Source organism: Thalassophryne amazonica, chromosome 14 (genome assembly GCF_902500255.1).
Source record: "Thalassophryne amazonica chromosome 14, fThaAma1.1, whole genome shotgun sequence".
Taxonomy (NCBI): Eukaryota; Metazoa; Chordata; class Actinopteri; order Batrachoidiformes; family Batrachoididae; genus Thalassophryne; species Thalassophryne amazonica.
In genome coordinates this window covers 93,379,698-93,397,007 of record NC_047116.1, presented here as the reverse complement: position 1 = coordinate 93,397,007, position 17,310 = coordinate 93,379,698, and the positions used below count along the sequence as shown (strand labels likewise).

The window sequence follows — 17,310 nt, the reverse complement described above, 5'->3', positions numbered from 1 at the left end:
AGAAAAGCTAAACGAAAGCCATCATTAACACCTAAACAGAAAAAAACAAGGTTACAATGGGCTAAAGAAAAGCAATCGTGGACTGTGGATGACTGGATGAAAGTCATATTCAGTGATGAATCTCGAATCCGCATTGGGCAAGGTGACGATGCTGGAACTTTTGTTTGGTGCTGTTCCAATGAGATTATAAAGATGACTGCCTGAAGACAACATGTAAATTTCCACAGTCATTGATGATATGGGGCTGCATGTCAGGTAAAGGTACTGGGGAGATGGCTGTCATTACATCATCAATAATGCAGAAGTTTACGTTGATATTTTGGACACTTCCTGATGTTTAAGGATGACGAAATCATTTTTCAAGAAGATAATGCATCTTGCCATAGAGCAAAAACTGTGAAAACATTCCTTGCAAAAAGACACATAGGGTCAATTTCATGACATAGGGTTAATGTCAACGAGCAGATCTGATATGATGCAGGTGTTAGTTTTGGGGATGGAAATTTACAGGGTGATTCCATAATTTATTCCTCAGAATTGAGTGAGTCCATATTTTTTTTCCTCTGCTTGGTCTAAAAAAGTAACCGTTACTGACTGCCACAATCTTTTTTTCTTGATTTCTTATAGTGTTTCTTAAAGCCAGAAAGTTGCCATTTGAAATGACTTTAGTTTTGTGTCATGTCTGTGATCTGCTTTTTTTCCTATAAAATTAAACAACAGAATGAACATCATCCGAGGCCGGTGATTCCATAATTTTTGCCAGGGGTTGTGTATACACACACACACACACATATATATATATATATATATATATATATATATATATATATATACACATACACATATATATATATATACATACACACACACACACAATAACAAACGAACACTGGGCTTCTGTGCAGGTTTATAATGCAAAAAACTGCAAGTTTCCTCAGAAAACCTTTTTATCCGGGTGAGAATTAACACCACAGCTGTTGCACTACCAGGCTGTAAAAGAGTCCCTGAGACAGAATTAACTCGATTAAGTTACCGTGCATGAATGCACATCATGCAACAAAAACAAAATGAAATCATCAGAAACTGTGATTAATTATAAGACAGTGTTGTGTCCTCGTCACAGATTGGACAGCGTTTCTCAGAGGTGTTTCTGGTGGTACGTTTGGTCTTCTCCTCACTGCACATATGTGGCCAAACAACACAGTGGGATCTGAAAACTGATACTCATCATTTACATTATGTACATATATTCAGTTTGTACAGTCTGAACGTACTGTGGTGCCTGTGTAGACACCGAAAGTAAAAACTACTGGCTGCTCCATTCAGTTGGTCCGTTTCATACAAACAGCTACTTACACCGAGACATTCATTAGTTATGTACAAATATTCACTTTGAACGCGACTACAGTCTGGAGCTCGGCGGTCAGTCTGGTGGCTGTATTCTGACAAATATGAGTGTGAACGTGTGAATTTGTTTAGTGATGACAAATGAAAGGATGACGTGAGTCAGGTCGCTTTGTTGATTCATTGATACATCCACTCTGATCTCCTCAACATCTGTTAATACTGAAAGAAATACAACAAATACACTCAAGTCTGTAAATATTTGGCCACGCCTGCTGTTATTTTAAATATCTACCACAGAATACTGGGAGCTGAAAATAATTACCAGAAGAGCTCCAAGTGCAGACGGCCAACAGTAACTTTTGGTTAAAGGTGAAGAAAACATGTTGAGGGTCCAAACGTAACAGAACCATGAACGCTCAGCTGTATGGTGTTAATTTTACACGTATGACCTGATGCCAGTGATAGAGTTCAGAGGTCATCAACCCTGTTCATGTGTTCACCCCGCTGGCTCGTCTGTAAAGAAACTTTATTACAGACTCTGAACACGGAGGGACTGCGTATATAGATGCTGTAGAGCTTAAAAACAGTGAATGTAATAATTTTATTCACCCACTTGAATTAAATATGAAAGTCTGCGCCACAAAGAACATCTTCATGGTTTCACTTCAGCTCCACTGTGGTGGTGTACTGAGTCAAAATTACAAAAACGATCACTGTCCAAATACTTATGGACCCACATGTATCTGGCATTTAGATACATGTACTGTTTTGTGGCGGTGTAACCGACAGAGGAGGTGCAGCTCATGCACACGATGCATTGGAGAGATTACCAACAAAATGATGTTTCTGCACTACGATGTTCCAAAGTCCTGATGGTAAAAGTCGTCATTTTAATGTCTGTTCGCTGTAAGTCAGCAGAGAAAAGATACAGTGAAATACAACAGCAGGTCAGAGACCACTGCTGTTTTATTTACAGGATGAATCTGAGGTTTAGTGTGCATGTGTATGTGTGTGTGTGTGTGTGTGCGCGCACACGTGTGCGGTGCTGCAGGAACCAATAAAAAAGAAAGTAAATAATAATGACAATGAATGGTTTTTCCAGATGAAATGAAAATTGCTAAGGTAGTCCCATTATATAAAAATGGAGACAAACATAATTTTTTTTAATTACAGGCCAGTATCATTGCTTCCACAGTTTTCTAAAATTATGGAAAAAGTTTTTGTAAGAAGATTGGATAAATTTATTGAGAAACATATTTTAAATAATGCTCAGTATGGATTCAGAACAAAACATTCGACAGCTATGGCAATTATGGAACTAATACAGAAAATATCAACAACAATAGATAATAAGGATTATTTTGTAAGTATTTTTATTGACCTGAAAAAGGCTTTTGATGTTATAGACCACTCAAGATTGCTCCACAAGTTACAACAATATGGAATAAGAGGTGTTGCACATCAGTGGGTAAAAAGCTACTTAGAAAATAGAAAACAGTTTGTTCAGATAAATAATACCAAATCAGAATTGTGTAACATTATTTATGGAGTACCACAAGGATCGGTACTTGGACCCAAACTGTTTATTTTGTATATCAATGATTTTGTGAATGTATCCAATGTGCTTGGCAGCATTTTATTTGCTGATGATACAATGCTGTTTTACTCTGGATCAGATATACAGGAAGTAGCACAAGTGATAAATACAGAGTTGGAAAAAGTTAAACATTGGTTTGATATAAACAGATTGTCACTAAATATTAATAAGACAAATTTCATATTGTTTAATGATAGAGCGAAAGAAAATAATGTGTCATTACAAATAGATGGAATGGATATACAAAGGGTAAAAGAAATGAAATTTTTAGGAGTCATGATTGATGAAGATCTTACATGGAAGTCACACATAAATTACATAAAAGGAAAAATAGCGAAAGCCATTGCTGTTTTGCATAAAGTAAAATATTCATTAAATAGTTATGGTTTATTAACATTGTACAATTCATTGATTGTCCCATATTTAACTTACTGTGTAGAAATCTGGGGATCAACATATACAACCTATATACAACCTTATTTATTTGCAGAAAAGAGCTTTAAAAGTGATTAGTAACAGTGGTTTTAGAGATCCATCTAATCCATTGTTTATTAAGTATAGGGTACTTAAATTTCATGATTTAGTTGATTTGAAAATATTACAAACGATGTACCAAGTTAATAAAAATACTTTACCAACAAACATTCAAAATATGTTTGAAAAAAGAGTAAGTAGTTATAAATTGAAAGGAATAGAAGTCTTTAAAAAAACAAGATTTAGAACCAAAGTAAAGGAAAGGAGTATTGCAGTAAATGGTGTCAAATTATGGAACAATCTTAATAAAGAAATTAAAGAATTAAGGTCGCTTAAATTATTTAAAAAACATATTAAATTAGATGTATTAAGTAAGTATGAAACTATGAAGTAAGTCAGTGGGCTGCAAGAAAGTCAAAAAAAAAAGAAGTAAACTGTTAATAATGTTTGGAGTGTCTTAAGTTTAAATGTAACCTGTCAGTGATGTAATCTATTAATTAATGGTCATAATTATGAAATGGGTCAGTGGTATGTGACAAGTTAAAGAAATGCAATCTGTTAAATAATGTTGACTATGATGCTGTATATTGAAAGATTGTATTGTTAAAAGGGGCAGAAATCATAAGACTTGTTCTTCTTTCTGCTCCTTTTCATTCTGGTATTGTGGTGCTTTTGTTTTTTGCTTCTCTGTTTTTCTTTTAAATGAATGAAATAAATATAAAAAAAAAAAAAAAAAGTTTGTGGTAACACCTCAAAGCTGATCTAAAAGAGGCTCACCAAGCAATTTCACCTGTAAGAACATTTTATCTAGATATTCTAATAGACAAGAGGTCTCTGTGTGCGTGCATTTTTATTTATTTTATTTATTTTTTCATTTATATATTGCGCCAAATCACAACAAAGTTCCCTCAAGGCGCTTCACACAAGTAAGTTCTAACCGTACCAACCCCTAGAGCAAGAACACAGGCGACAGTGGTAAGGGAAAAACTCCCTCTGATGATTTGAGGAAAAAACCTCAAGCAGACCAGACTCAAAGGAGTGAACCCCTCTGCTTGGGCCATGCTACAGACAACTGACAAAACGAATATTCAGGAAATTTTGGGAGTCCATGCCGGTGCACAGGACGGGAGGGCTGCAGAAGTAGACACCACTCCCATCTCTGGATGGAGCTGCACCTCAAACACAGAGGAAAAAAAAACAAAAAAAAAAAACAGAATCAGGCATCAGAAAGACAACAAATACAGTATAATTTGTCAGCATTATGCAACAAGAAAAACAGAAGAAATACTAAGGTGATCACCAGCCACGAGCCCTAAGCTTCACTAAAAACCCAGACTTTAGATAAAGTTGAGGCCACGGCCCACTCCATTTATTAATCAAATGAATTTAAAATGGTAGAAAGCATAATAACATAGTATGCCAGTATGCTAGCCATACGGAAGGGAAAATAAGTGTGTCTTAAGTCTGGACTTGAAAGTCTCTACAGAATCTGACTGTTTTATTGACGCAGGGAGATCATTCCACAGAACAGGGGCACGATAAGAGAAAGCTCTGTGACCCGCAGACTTTTATTCACCATAGCTGGGGTGGTTGTGGGGACGAGCTCCCACTATCTATAAAATGCTCCAAAGGCATGCGTCTCATATAGCCTCTGCCAACCAAAGTCCGACTCCTGGCCTTCTAGTGGCGGAACTGTTTTTACTGACAAAGAGTAGGGGCAAAAGGCGGTTATTTGGTGCCTTTAAACCAGTTGCTCAGGGCAAACAGGGCTCGGTAGCCTGGGAGGGCAACCTGTCTAGGGGAAGGAAAACCCTGATTTCAAACATCCACTGCCTTGCGGCCACTTCCTACTGGGAAAAGACTATGGAAAAACAATCCAGACAGAAAATTTGAAGTGGAGCACCGCAGGCAGTTGGTAGTCAGTTTTGGCTCCCATCTAGCAGCTCCTGCAGTCAAACCAGCCCCATTCATAATGCTTGCATTCCACTGGACTTTGCTGGCGAGTCCGAGAGGGGGGCCCAGACAACTGGGCAACACTAGGCCGCCATATATCTTGCCCAGGCTGGCACCCTGGAGAGGTCACTCCAGTCTCATGGTCAGTGTAGAGCACAACATGTAAGACAGCAGTTTACGGGTTATAAGTCCACACTCCATGGACGTATGAGCCGCAGGCCCCAGGCAATAAGGTGTTGACCCGCCTCGATTTGCCTGCTTCAGTGGGTGCCTGGAGCTCAGAACATCCTTTTCGACAAGCAGATTGCTAAACAATGCACGAGGCAAAAATCTGAAGAAAAAGTTGACTCCAGCTCTTTGTATAGCAAGCTGGAATGTGCGCACAATGCGCACCGGTTTGTCAGACAACCTCAAACAAATAGATGATGCTCACAAAACTGCAGTTATTGACCGCAAGCTGTATAGATTAAATGTCGTCATTGCAGCCCTGCAAGAGACTCGACTCCCTGACGCTGGATCATTGAGAGAGAATAACCATACCTTCTTTTGGCACGGAAAAAGTGAAGAGGAAACCAGGGAACATGGTGTTGACTTCAGTATTAGAAACACCATGCTTTGCATGGTGGAACCCCCAACGGGTGGCACTGAGAGAACCCTCACCCTACGCCTCTCTACACAGGAGGGTATGATAAATGTTGTTTGTATTTATGCACCAACACTAACATCCTCATCGGAAGCCAAAAACCAGTTCTACGAACATTTAGACAGTGCCATCAAAACAATGTCAGAATATTTCTTTCTTCTGGGGGATTTCAACGCGAGAGTGGGTGCTGATCATGAACACTGATCAAACGTGTTAGGTCACCACGGCATAGGAAAAATGAACTAGAATGGTCAAAGGCTCCTGGAACTATGCTGTTACCACAAGGTGTGTGTGACAAATACCTACTCCCAGAATAAGGCATGCCACAAAGCATCTTGGAGGCATCCAAGGTCGAAACATTGGCACCAGTTGGACTTGATTATCACCAGACGCAAATCCCTGAACGCTGTCTGCAACACCAGAGCCTTCCACAGTGCTGACTGCGACACTGATCACTCTCTGATTGTGTCAAAGGTAAAGCTCAAACCACTTAAATTATATCATTCTAAGTAAAACTGAAAGCCCAAAATAACTATCAGTAGGACTACCCAACACGAAAACAACCTGAAATTCATAAAGCAACTCAAGGAGACTGTGTCGTGTGTCCAACCTCCAGGACAGGAGGATAGATGAAGGTTTCTTCGGAACTCTATTTACAACATCGCTGTCAAGACATATGGTAAAAACGGAGCATAAGAATGCCAATTGGTTTGGAGCCAACATCTCCGAGTTAGAACCTGTCATAGACGCCAAACATCGTGCACTGACCTGCTATAAGTGCAACCCCAGTCAGCAAAACCTACAGACATTGAAAGGCGCTCGGAAGGGCTCAATGAACTGCTCGTCCTTGTGCTAATATCTACTGGCTTAAACTTGCAGACAATATTCAACGTGCCTCAGACTGGTAATATTAGGAGTATGTATACTCAACAAAAATATAAACGCAACAGTTTTGGTTTTGCTCCCATTTTGTATGAGATGAACTCAAAGATCTAAAACTTTTTCCACATACACAATATCACCATTTCCCTCAAATATTGTTCACAAACCAGTCTAAATCTGTGATAGTGAGCACTTCTCCTTTGCTGAGATAATCCATCCCACCTCACAGGTGTGCCATATCAAGATGCTGATTAGACACCATGATTAGTGCACAGGTGTGCCTTAGACTGCCCACAATAAAAGGCCACTCTGAAAGGTGGAGTTTTATCACACAGCACAATGCCACAGATGTCGCAAGATTTGAGGGAGCGTGCAATTGGCATGCTGACAGCAGGAATGTCAACCAGAGCTGTTGCTCGTGTATTGAATGTTCATTTCTCTACCATAAGCCGTCTCCAAAGGTGTTTCAGAGAATTTGGCAGTACATCCAACCAGCCTCACAACAGCAGACCACGTGTAACCACACCAGCCCAGGACCTCCACATCCAGCATGTTCACCTCCAAGATCGTCTGAGACCAGCCACTCGGACAGCTGCTGAAACAATCAGTTTGCATAACCAAAGAATTTCTGCACAATCTGTCAGAAAGCATCTCAGGGAAGCTCATCTGCATGCTCGTCGTCCTCATCGGGGTCTCGACCTGACTCCAGTTCGTCGTCGTAACCGACTTGAGTGGGCAAATGCTCACATTCGCTGGCATTTGGCACGTTTGAGAGGTGTTCTCTTCACAGATGAATCCCAGTTCACACTGTCTAGGGCAAATGACAGACAGCGTGTGTGGCGTCGTGTGGGTGAGCGGTTTTCTGATGTCAATGTTGTGGATCGAGTGGCCCATGGTGGCGGTGGGGTTATGGTATGGGCAAGCGTCTGTTATGGACGAAGAACACAGGTGCATTTTATTGATGGCATTTTGAATGCACAGAGATACCGTGACGAGATCCTGAGGCCCACTGTTGTGCCATACATCCAAGAACATCACCTCATGTTGCAGCAGGATAATGCACGGCCCCATGTTGCAAGGATCTGTACACAATTCTTGGAAGCTGAAAATGTCCCAGTTCTTGCATGGCCGGCATACTCACCGGACATGTCACCCATTGAGCATGTTTGGGATGCTCTGGACCGGCGTATACGACAGCGTGTACCAGTTCCTGCCAATATCCAGCAACTTCACACAGCCATTGAAGAGGAGTGGACCAACATTCCACAGGCCACAATTGACAACCTGATCAACTCTATGCGAAGGAGATGTGTTGCACTGCATGAGGCAAATGGTGGTCACACCAGATACTGACTGGTATTCCCCCCAATAAAACAAAACTGCACCTTTCAGAGTGGCCTTTTATTGTGGGCAGTCTAAGGCACACCTGTGCACTAATCATGGTGTCTAATCAGCATCTTGATATGGCACACCTGTGAGGTGGGATGGATTATCTCAGCAAAGGAGAAGTGCTCACTATGACAGATTTAGACTGGTTTGTGAACAATATTTGAGGGAAATGGTGATATTGTGTATGTGGAAAAAGTTTTAGATCTTTGAGTTCATCTCATACAAAATGGGAGCAAAACCAAAAGTGTTGCTTTTATATTTTGTTGAGTATGAGGGTATAAAGCAAGCAAAAGGGAAGACAATTATAAAGACTGCACCTGTGAAGACCAAATCAGGCGAGGTGATTACCGACAGAAACAAGCAAATGGACCGGTGGGTCGAGCACCACCAGTGAAAGCTCAGTCTCTCAGGAAGTGCTCGACAGCTTCGTGGACCTTCCTGTCTTGGAAGAATTGGACTTCGTTCCCACAGTTGAGGAACTCAGCAAGGCTATTGATGCCCTACCAAGAGGAAAAGCACCAGGCATGGATAGCATACCTCCTGAGATTATCGATAGTGGAAAATCAGTCTTACTGGAACCACTTTACGAGCTCTTGTGTCTCTGTTGGACAAAGGCAAGGTACCTCAAGACATGCGTAACGCAAAGATAGTCACCCTGTATAAGAACAAGGGTGACTGCAGTGACTGCAACAACTATCATGGTATCTCCTTGCTAAGTATACTTGGGAAAGTCTTTGCTTGAGTAATCTTGACACATCTTCAAGTCCTTGCCGAATACATCTATCCAGAATCTCAGTGCGGATTCAGAGCTCTGTGATCCACTGTAGATATGATCTTCTCTGTCCATCAACTTCAGGAGAAATGTTGTGAACGGCAGATACCATTATATACTGCCTTCATAGATCTCACAAAGGCTTTTGACCTTGTAAGCAGGAAAAGAAGATTGGCTGCCCCTCTCAGTTACTCAACATTATCATCTCCTTTCATGAAAACACGTAGGGTGTAGTCAGTTATGGCGGCTACGTTTCAGAGCCCTTTGCAATTCAGAGTGGAGTAAAACATGGCCGTGTACTTGCACCAACTCTTTTTGGCATTTTCTTCTCGATGCTGCTCGACTTTTCATTCAGACATTCACATTACTAGAAGTGATCTTAGGCTATTCAACTTGGCTCGACTGAGGGCGAGGACAAAAGTGCGCCAAGTGCTCATCCGAGAATTGTTGTTCGCCGACGATGCTGCCCTGATCTCACACACAGAAGATGGTCTCCAAGTCCTGGTTAACCAGTTTTCACATGCGTGTACTCTGTTTGGGCTAAACATCAGCATAGAGACCAATACCATGGGGCAGAATGTCTCCGCACCTCCATCGATCAAAACTGATAATAAGGTGCTTGAAGTTACTGACCACTTCACCTACCTGGGTTCTATTATCACCAGTAACGCGTCTCTTGATAGCGAAATTGATAAACGCATTACAAAAGCCGAAGGAGTGTTGGCTAGACTGAGAAAGAGAGTGTGAGAAAACAACCAGCTATCCTTAAACACTAAACTCAAGGTTTACCAGGCGTGTATCCTAAGTACACTGCTCTATGGCAGCGAAACCTGGGCTACTTAAGCCAGACAGGAGAGTCATCTTGAAAGCTTCCACCTTTGCTGTCTGCGTCAGATTCTTGGCATCACATGGCGTGACAAAATTTCCAACATTACTGTGAAGAAGCAAGCTTGTTCCCTTAGTATGCATCTCCTCCTCAGCCAGCGACGCTTACGTTGGATGGGGCTCGTGTACCGTATGCAGGACAGCCGCATCCAAAAGGACATCATCTATGGAGAGTTGGAGTCAGGACACCGCCCAGTAGGTCACCCAGCACTGCGCTTTAAAGATCTCTGCAAATGTGACATGAAACTCACTGAAATTTCCTTTTTGCTAAAGCTTATAGTTAGGGCTGGATCAGGTGACCCTGAACCATCCCTTAGTTATGCTGCTATAGACGCAGACTGCTGGGGGGTTCCCATGATGCACTGTCTCTTTCTCTTTTTGCTCTGTATGCACCACTCTGCATTTAATCATTAGTGATCGATCTCTGCTCCCCTCCACAGCATGTCTTTTTCCTGGTTCTCTCCCTCAGCCCCAACCAGTCCCAGCAGAAGACTGCCCCTCCCTGAGCCTGGTTCTGCTGGAGGTTTCTTCCTGTTAAAAGGGAGTTTTTCCTTCCCACTGTAGCCAAGTGCTTGCTCACAGGGGGTCGTTTTGACCGTTGGGGTTTTACATAATTATTGTATGGCCTTTCCTTACAAAATAAAACGCCTTGGGGCAACTGTTTGTTGTGATTTGGCGCTATATATAAAAAAAAAAAAATTGATTGACTGATTGATTGAAATTGATCCAGATAACTGGGAATCACTCGCCGAAGACCGCAGTTGCTGGTGTCATACCATTTATGAAGGTCTCAAAAGGGGCGAGGAAAAGCTTAACCAACAGTCAGAGGGCAAAAAGACAGCGTAGAAAGCAGAGACAGAGACAAAGACAAAAATCCTCAGCCCCAACCCCTCCGTCCGAGTTTACTTGTGATCTGTGCGTAAAGGACTGTCCTGCAAGGATTGGTCTGCTGAGTCATTTAAGGTGCTGTTCCCAACAGGACTGACTGGCCTCTTACTGTGGTGCTACCATTATCTTACGAGATAGACGAATGCAAGAGAGAGATAAGTTGGGAGGTGCAAGTCCGTGAACAGTTTTATAGGTTAGTGGCAGAACCTTCAAAGCTGATCTCACAGAGACGGGAAGCCAGTGAAGAGACACCAACATGTATGTAATGTGGTCAAACTTTCTGCTTCCTGTCAAAAGTCTGGCAGCAGCATTTTGAACCAATTGGAGACCCCTAATGCTGGACTGCAGTAACCTAGAAAACAGAACATTGCAGTAGTCCAATCTACAAGCAACAAATGCATGAATCAGAGTCTCAGCATCAGCCATAGACAGGATGGGATGAATCTTTGCTATATTTCGCAGGTGAAAGAAAGCAGTCCTCATAATATCTCTAATGTGGAGGTCAAAGGACAACGTAGGATCAAAAATTACCCCAAGGTTGCTCACTTTGTCAGTGTGATGTATGACACACGAGCCCAGGCTAAGCATTAACTGGTAGAATTGATGACGATGTCTCACTGGACCAAGAACCATCATCTCAGTCTTATCAGAGCTTAAAAGTAGGAAATTGCTAGACATCCAGGTTTTCAAAGATGCAAGGTAATCTAAGGATTTGATTGAAATAGCGCTCAGTGGCTTTTAATTCGGGTGATGCTGCTGCATATAAGCAGGCCCGATATGCAGTAGAGCGCTCTATAAAGGTAGCTAAACGCTCTTATGGACATAAAATTAAATTTTTTTTTTAAAGAGAACGACCCAAAACGTATGTGGGAGGGTCTAAACAAGGTCACCTCATCTAAACCCAGGAGAGAGACCATTACTGATTCTGAACTCTTCTCTACCTAATGTGTTGAACCAGTTTTATTGCCGCTTTGAAACTGGGAACGGGGAGACATTTTCGTTTCCAGAATTCACAGATGAGAACTATCTTATTCTTCATCAGGAGGACGTCCAAAGGTCCCTCAAAAGGACAAATTGGAGGAAGGCCAGTGGGCCGGATGGAATCCCCCCTTGCGTCCTTAAACTCTGCTCAGAACTTGCCCCAGCTCTAACGGATTTATTCAACTTGTCACTGAGGCGTTCCACTTGCCTTCAAAAGGTCAACCATTATCCCAGTGCCAAAGAAGTCACCAGTGTCTTGTCTTAATGACTACCGACCAGTGGCCCTAACTTCAGTTTTAATGAAGTGTTTTGAGCGCTTGTGTTGAACTATATTAAAGACCAGATTCCGGTGGCCGTTGACCCACTTCAGTTTGCTTATAGACAAAACAGGAGTGTGGAGGACGCCATTGCCTTTGCCCTGAACTCTGTATACAAGCATTTGGACAAAAGGCAGTCTCATGCAAAAATGTTCTTTCTGGACTATAGCGCAGCGTTCAGTTCCTTGGTTCCAGCAAGACACTGTAAAACTGAAAAATCTTGGCCTTTGTGATGCCATGTGCAAATGGATTTTGAACTTTTTGTCTGGCAGGCTCAAAGGGTTAAGGTTAATGGCTGTGTCTCTGATCAACTTATTGTAAACACTGGCTCTCCACAAGGATGTAGACTAAGCCCATTGCTGTATACCTTGTACACATACAATTGTGTTGTTTCTAATCCCAACAATTTGATTATTAAGTATGCAGATGACAACTATAATCGGTCTCATTCATGCCAATGATGACTTGCACTATAGATCAGAGGTGGAAAAAAATAGTTCTGTGGAGCGAACAAAACAACTTGAAATTGAATACCTCAAAAACTTGTGAGCTTGTCATTGATTTTGGACACAGCTCTCATAAGCCTATCCGTATCAATAATGTTGAGGTGCAAAGGGTAGAAAACTGCAAATTTTTGGTTGTGACTCTTTCATATAATTTAAGTTGGAACTCAAACACTATTGCTATTGCTAAAAAATCCCGTCAGCGTTTGTTCTTTTTACGCAAGTTGAAGGCTTTCACCCCAAACAAACAAATTCTGACAAACTTTTATTGCTGTGCTATTGAGAGTGTCCTCACAGGAGCCGTTACAGTGTGGTTTGGTAACGCCACAAACAAAGAAAAACAAGCACTGCACAAAGTGTCCGCTAGGCCAGCAGTATTGCAGGTGTGGAGCTGCTCAATCTGGAGGACATTTATAAAAAAAAAAGACTTCTTTCTCGGGCATTATCAATCATTAATGACCCATCTCATCATCCGGCCAGTGACTTTTTTGACCTGGCAGAAGGTATTGTGCCATTAAAAGCACAACATCCCGCCATAGCAGGAGTTTTTTTTCCCCACAGGCTGTGAAAATTTTAAACAATGCACTATAGTAAAGCACTTTGGATCTGCACAGGCACTTAAGTTTTTGATATTTTAAACTACTATTTGACTTTGAATACCTTCTTTTAAGATTTTTATGTGGCTTGGGGGGTTTTAATCATGATGTACATGTTGAATGAATGGTTTGTGTGTTTGATGTGCACTGAGATCTGCTCGCAATTTTTTTTTTATTCCAATGTGTTTTTTCTACTGCAAATGACAATAAACTGAAACTGAACTGAGTGACATTACCAGAAGTTATGTAGAGGTAGTGTTATTGTACAAAACAAAACGACTGGTCAAGTATATCAACCATGCAAGGGCACTCCCAGTAATCAAAAAGTGATTATCCAGCCTGACTTTGATCAAAGAGAAACCTGGGAGAGCCGACAATTGCCATTTGGTATACTTATTTATAATATGGCTGTGATGCTACGTGCACTGTAATTGGCTGATTTCTAGTTGGATATTTTCCCGAATCCGGACCAGTTATCATGGCAATTGGTCCGCCACGCATATTTTTGTTATAAACCTTGGAAGCTAAAAACACGATTACAAAAACCAAGTCAGGCATGAACATACTCCATAAATATCTAAACAGCATCGGAAAAAACACAGATTGAAACCTTATCAGCTAACAACCGGACCAACTGTTAACGAGTTCTTCATGGAGGTGATGAAAGTGAACAAGCAGCATATTCAGGCAATACTGTTAGTTGCGTGGTTTTTATATATATATATATATATATATATATATATATATATATATATATATATATATATATATATATATATATATATACTTACAAACACAGACAGACAGACACACACACACACACACACACAATAACAAACAAACACCGGGCTTCTGTGCAGGTTTATAAAGTGAAAAAAACTGCATGAGTTTGATCAGAAAACCTTTTTATTCAGTGAGAATTAATGCCACAGCTGTTGCACTACCAGGCTGTAAAAGAGTACCTGAGTCAGAATTAACTCGATTCAGTTACCGTGCATGAACGCACATCATGCAACAAAAACAAAATGAAATCATCAGAAACTGTGATTAATTATAAGACAGTGTTGTGTCCTCGTCACAGATTGGACAGTGTTTCTCAGAGGTGTTTCTGGTGGTACGTTTGGTCTTCGCCTGACTGCACATATGTGGCCAAACAACAGAGTGGGATCTTAAAACTGATACTCATCATTTACATTATGTACATATATTCAGTTTGTACAGTCTGAATGTACTGTGGTGCCTGTGTAGACACCGAAAGTAAAAACTACTGGCTGCTCCATTCAGTCGGTCCGTTTCACACAAACAGCTACTTACACCGAGACATTCATTAGTTATGTACAAATATTCACTTTGAACGCGACTACAGTCTGGAGCTCGGCGGTCAGTCTGTGGTTGTATTCTGACAAATACGAGTGTGAACGTGTGAATTTGTTTTAGTGATGACAAATGAAAGGATGATGTGAGTCAGTCGCTTTGTTGATTCATTAATACATCCACTCTGATCTCCTCAACATCTGTTAATACAAAAACAACAAAAAAACAAAAATTGCACACAATGCGTCGGACAGATTACCAACAAAATAACGTTTCTGCACTACTTTGTTCCAAAGACCTGATGGTAAAAGTTGTCAGTTTAATGTCCGTCCACTGTCAGTCAGCAGAGAAAAGTTACAGTGAAATACAACAACAGCAGGTCAGAGACCACTGCTGTTTTATTTACAGGATGAATCTGAGGATTAGTGTGCATGTGTGTGTGTGTGTGTGGTGCTGCAGGAACCAATGCCAGGAAACATAGAATGTAAATAATAACAATAATGATAATGGGGAAAAAAATAATTCTAGAGCTTTAAATGTTTGAGGTAACACCTGAAAGCTGCTCCAAAAGAGGCTCACAAAGCTATTTCAATTATACAAACATTTTTTTCAGTCATCCTCCACCAACGTTTTAAAACAAGTTAACACGGTCAACTGACTTTACAGATAAATGGAGGGGAAAGCGCGTGGAAACCTTCAGTCTCTAAAACAAACGCTCATCAGGGAGCATCTACGATTTCACAGGAAAACAAAAAACCACGACAGTAAGCAACACCGTCTGTTAAGGCTCGCATGACAGACGGTACAAATATACAAAAAAAAAAAGAAAAAAAAAGAAACAACTTCAAAGCTGAGGAATAAATCAATAACCCTAAAGAAATTAAATCAACGTCTTAATACTATGTGGCATAGAAGGAGGGGGTCAGGACGCAAACCATTCCCTTTAAGATGCACGAACGCTGTTCATCTTTTGAAATAGGAGACGTGGCTTTCACATTGGAAGAGGTGAACAAACACACTGTAGCACTGCAGGCGAACGTAATGTGCACGTCTGTGTGACAAACTGTCAGTGTTAAAGCCGCTGAGAACATCTGAAAGCAACTCTGGTCGATGATACGCGATGTGTACGATTAGTAGAAAACTAAACAAAGCAACAGCTTCTTATCAAAGGTAAGAAAGAAGAAAAACAGGTTCTCAGTGTTTCCTTCACTTCTACTTCCAACCCTGATGTGACCTCACCGTGCGCGGGAATGCTAACAGTGTTAAACCTAACGTTCAGAGTGACATGGTCCAGGGCCGGGGACGGTTAAAGGGATGGTGAGGAAGCGATCCCTCGCCTGAGCAAGCTTCACTTAAGGCAAAGGCTGAAATCTGACTTCTACAGTCTCAATGTGGACGCCTCAATGTCTGAGACTTCACCAAAACCTTCCACATGGTTTATATACGACTTGGTAAGTGGGGAAAAACACTTTTTTGCATGTAGGGAATCCAGGCTGAGTCTCAAGGCACTGGTTCTCATTTGTGGACTCAGTTCTACTGAGCTTTAAAAAAAACAATGAGGTGAATCAAGTATCAAGTTATAATTGATCTGATTGGCTTGTGGATCGAAGGAAAAACTGTTGGTGCATCAGGCCTCTGGATGAGTCAGGACTGTGACAGGAACATTAGGTCGTGACAGAGCAGGAAATGGAGATGTTGGAGACATGCTGTCCAGAAAATGGACACAGAGTAGGGATGCACCTATCCACAATTTTTCACTTCCGATCCGATACTTGAATTTGGATATCTGCCGATACTTTTCCGATCCAATGCCAGAGCTCTGTTTGCCTTAATAATTATTATTATTATCATCATTATTGTTGATTTTATCTGAGGATTTTCTTAAAATGGAGACCTGAAAGTTGAGCTACAATTTGCCAGAAGGTGCATCTAAGATGAAAACTCTCTCTCTCTCTCTCAACTGTAAAATAAATGTATCATCAACGCTCACGCGCAGGATTTTTTGTTTTTGTTTTTTCTGTTCGCCATCTTTGGCTGCACACTGAGCTGGCTTTTCATAGCATTTTACAGCCTCGGGACAGTGAAGCAGCTGATGTTTTAGTACACACTTTCAGCAACAATTCAGTTCATTTTTCAGAAAATCCGTGCTCAACAAACAGACAATTTGAACCCGAGAGCCGGGCAGAAATTTGCCGCTAACCGCAGCTAGAACACTGCAGAAGAGAGCTCTCTCAAACAGCCCGGCTTCAGAAAACCTAGAGTGCCTTTATTAGAGAGTGTGGCGACATGACAGGTCAAAAAAAAAAAAAAAATTGAAAAAAAAATTGAAAAAAAAAAAAAATCGGTCACGTAACTCATGGTGCCATCTTGGGGCAAAAATAGCATTGGTTGTTAATGTGTCTGCATGTAACGCCAGCTATTTTATTTATTTAATCGCTGAAAATGCTGGGTTGTTGTGCATTTGGATGCACAAATAGTCACAGCAAGGCTTTCAAGATGCACAGATTCCCTTCAGTTGCGAACAGAAGATACATTTGGGAAAATAAAGTCAGCCGTGTGGGACTTCATCATCAAAGCTTTGAGAGGTAAATTTATTGTTCAGTCCCATGTTCAGGAAAACTCAAATAAACCGTTGTTGTATAAACCAGATATTTACAGTCACCGGACAAAAAAGTCCCCAAATTTTTGTATTGTTTTCCATGTAATAAACACCGTACATAACGGATTTTATATAACAGATTTTTCACTCACATTGGATAAAATGTCCCG

At 41.0% G+C, this 17,310-nt stretch overlaps 1 long non-coding RNA gene across 1 annotated transcript; it reads right to left on the bottom strand.

Moving 5' to 3' along the window:
• Positions 1-927: 927 nt before the first annotated feature.
• Positions 928-14,530, bottom strand: LOC117524109. The gene is made up of 2 exons (XR_004564713.1): positions 14,480-14,530; positions 928-1,282 (listed from the first exon to the last, which is right to left on the bottom strand). It is a non-coding gene; the product is annotated as an uncharacterized LOC117524109 (long non-coding RNA).
• Between the last annotated feature and the right edge of the window lie 2,780 nt (positions 14,531-17,310).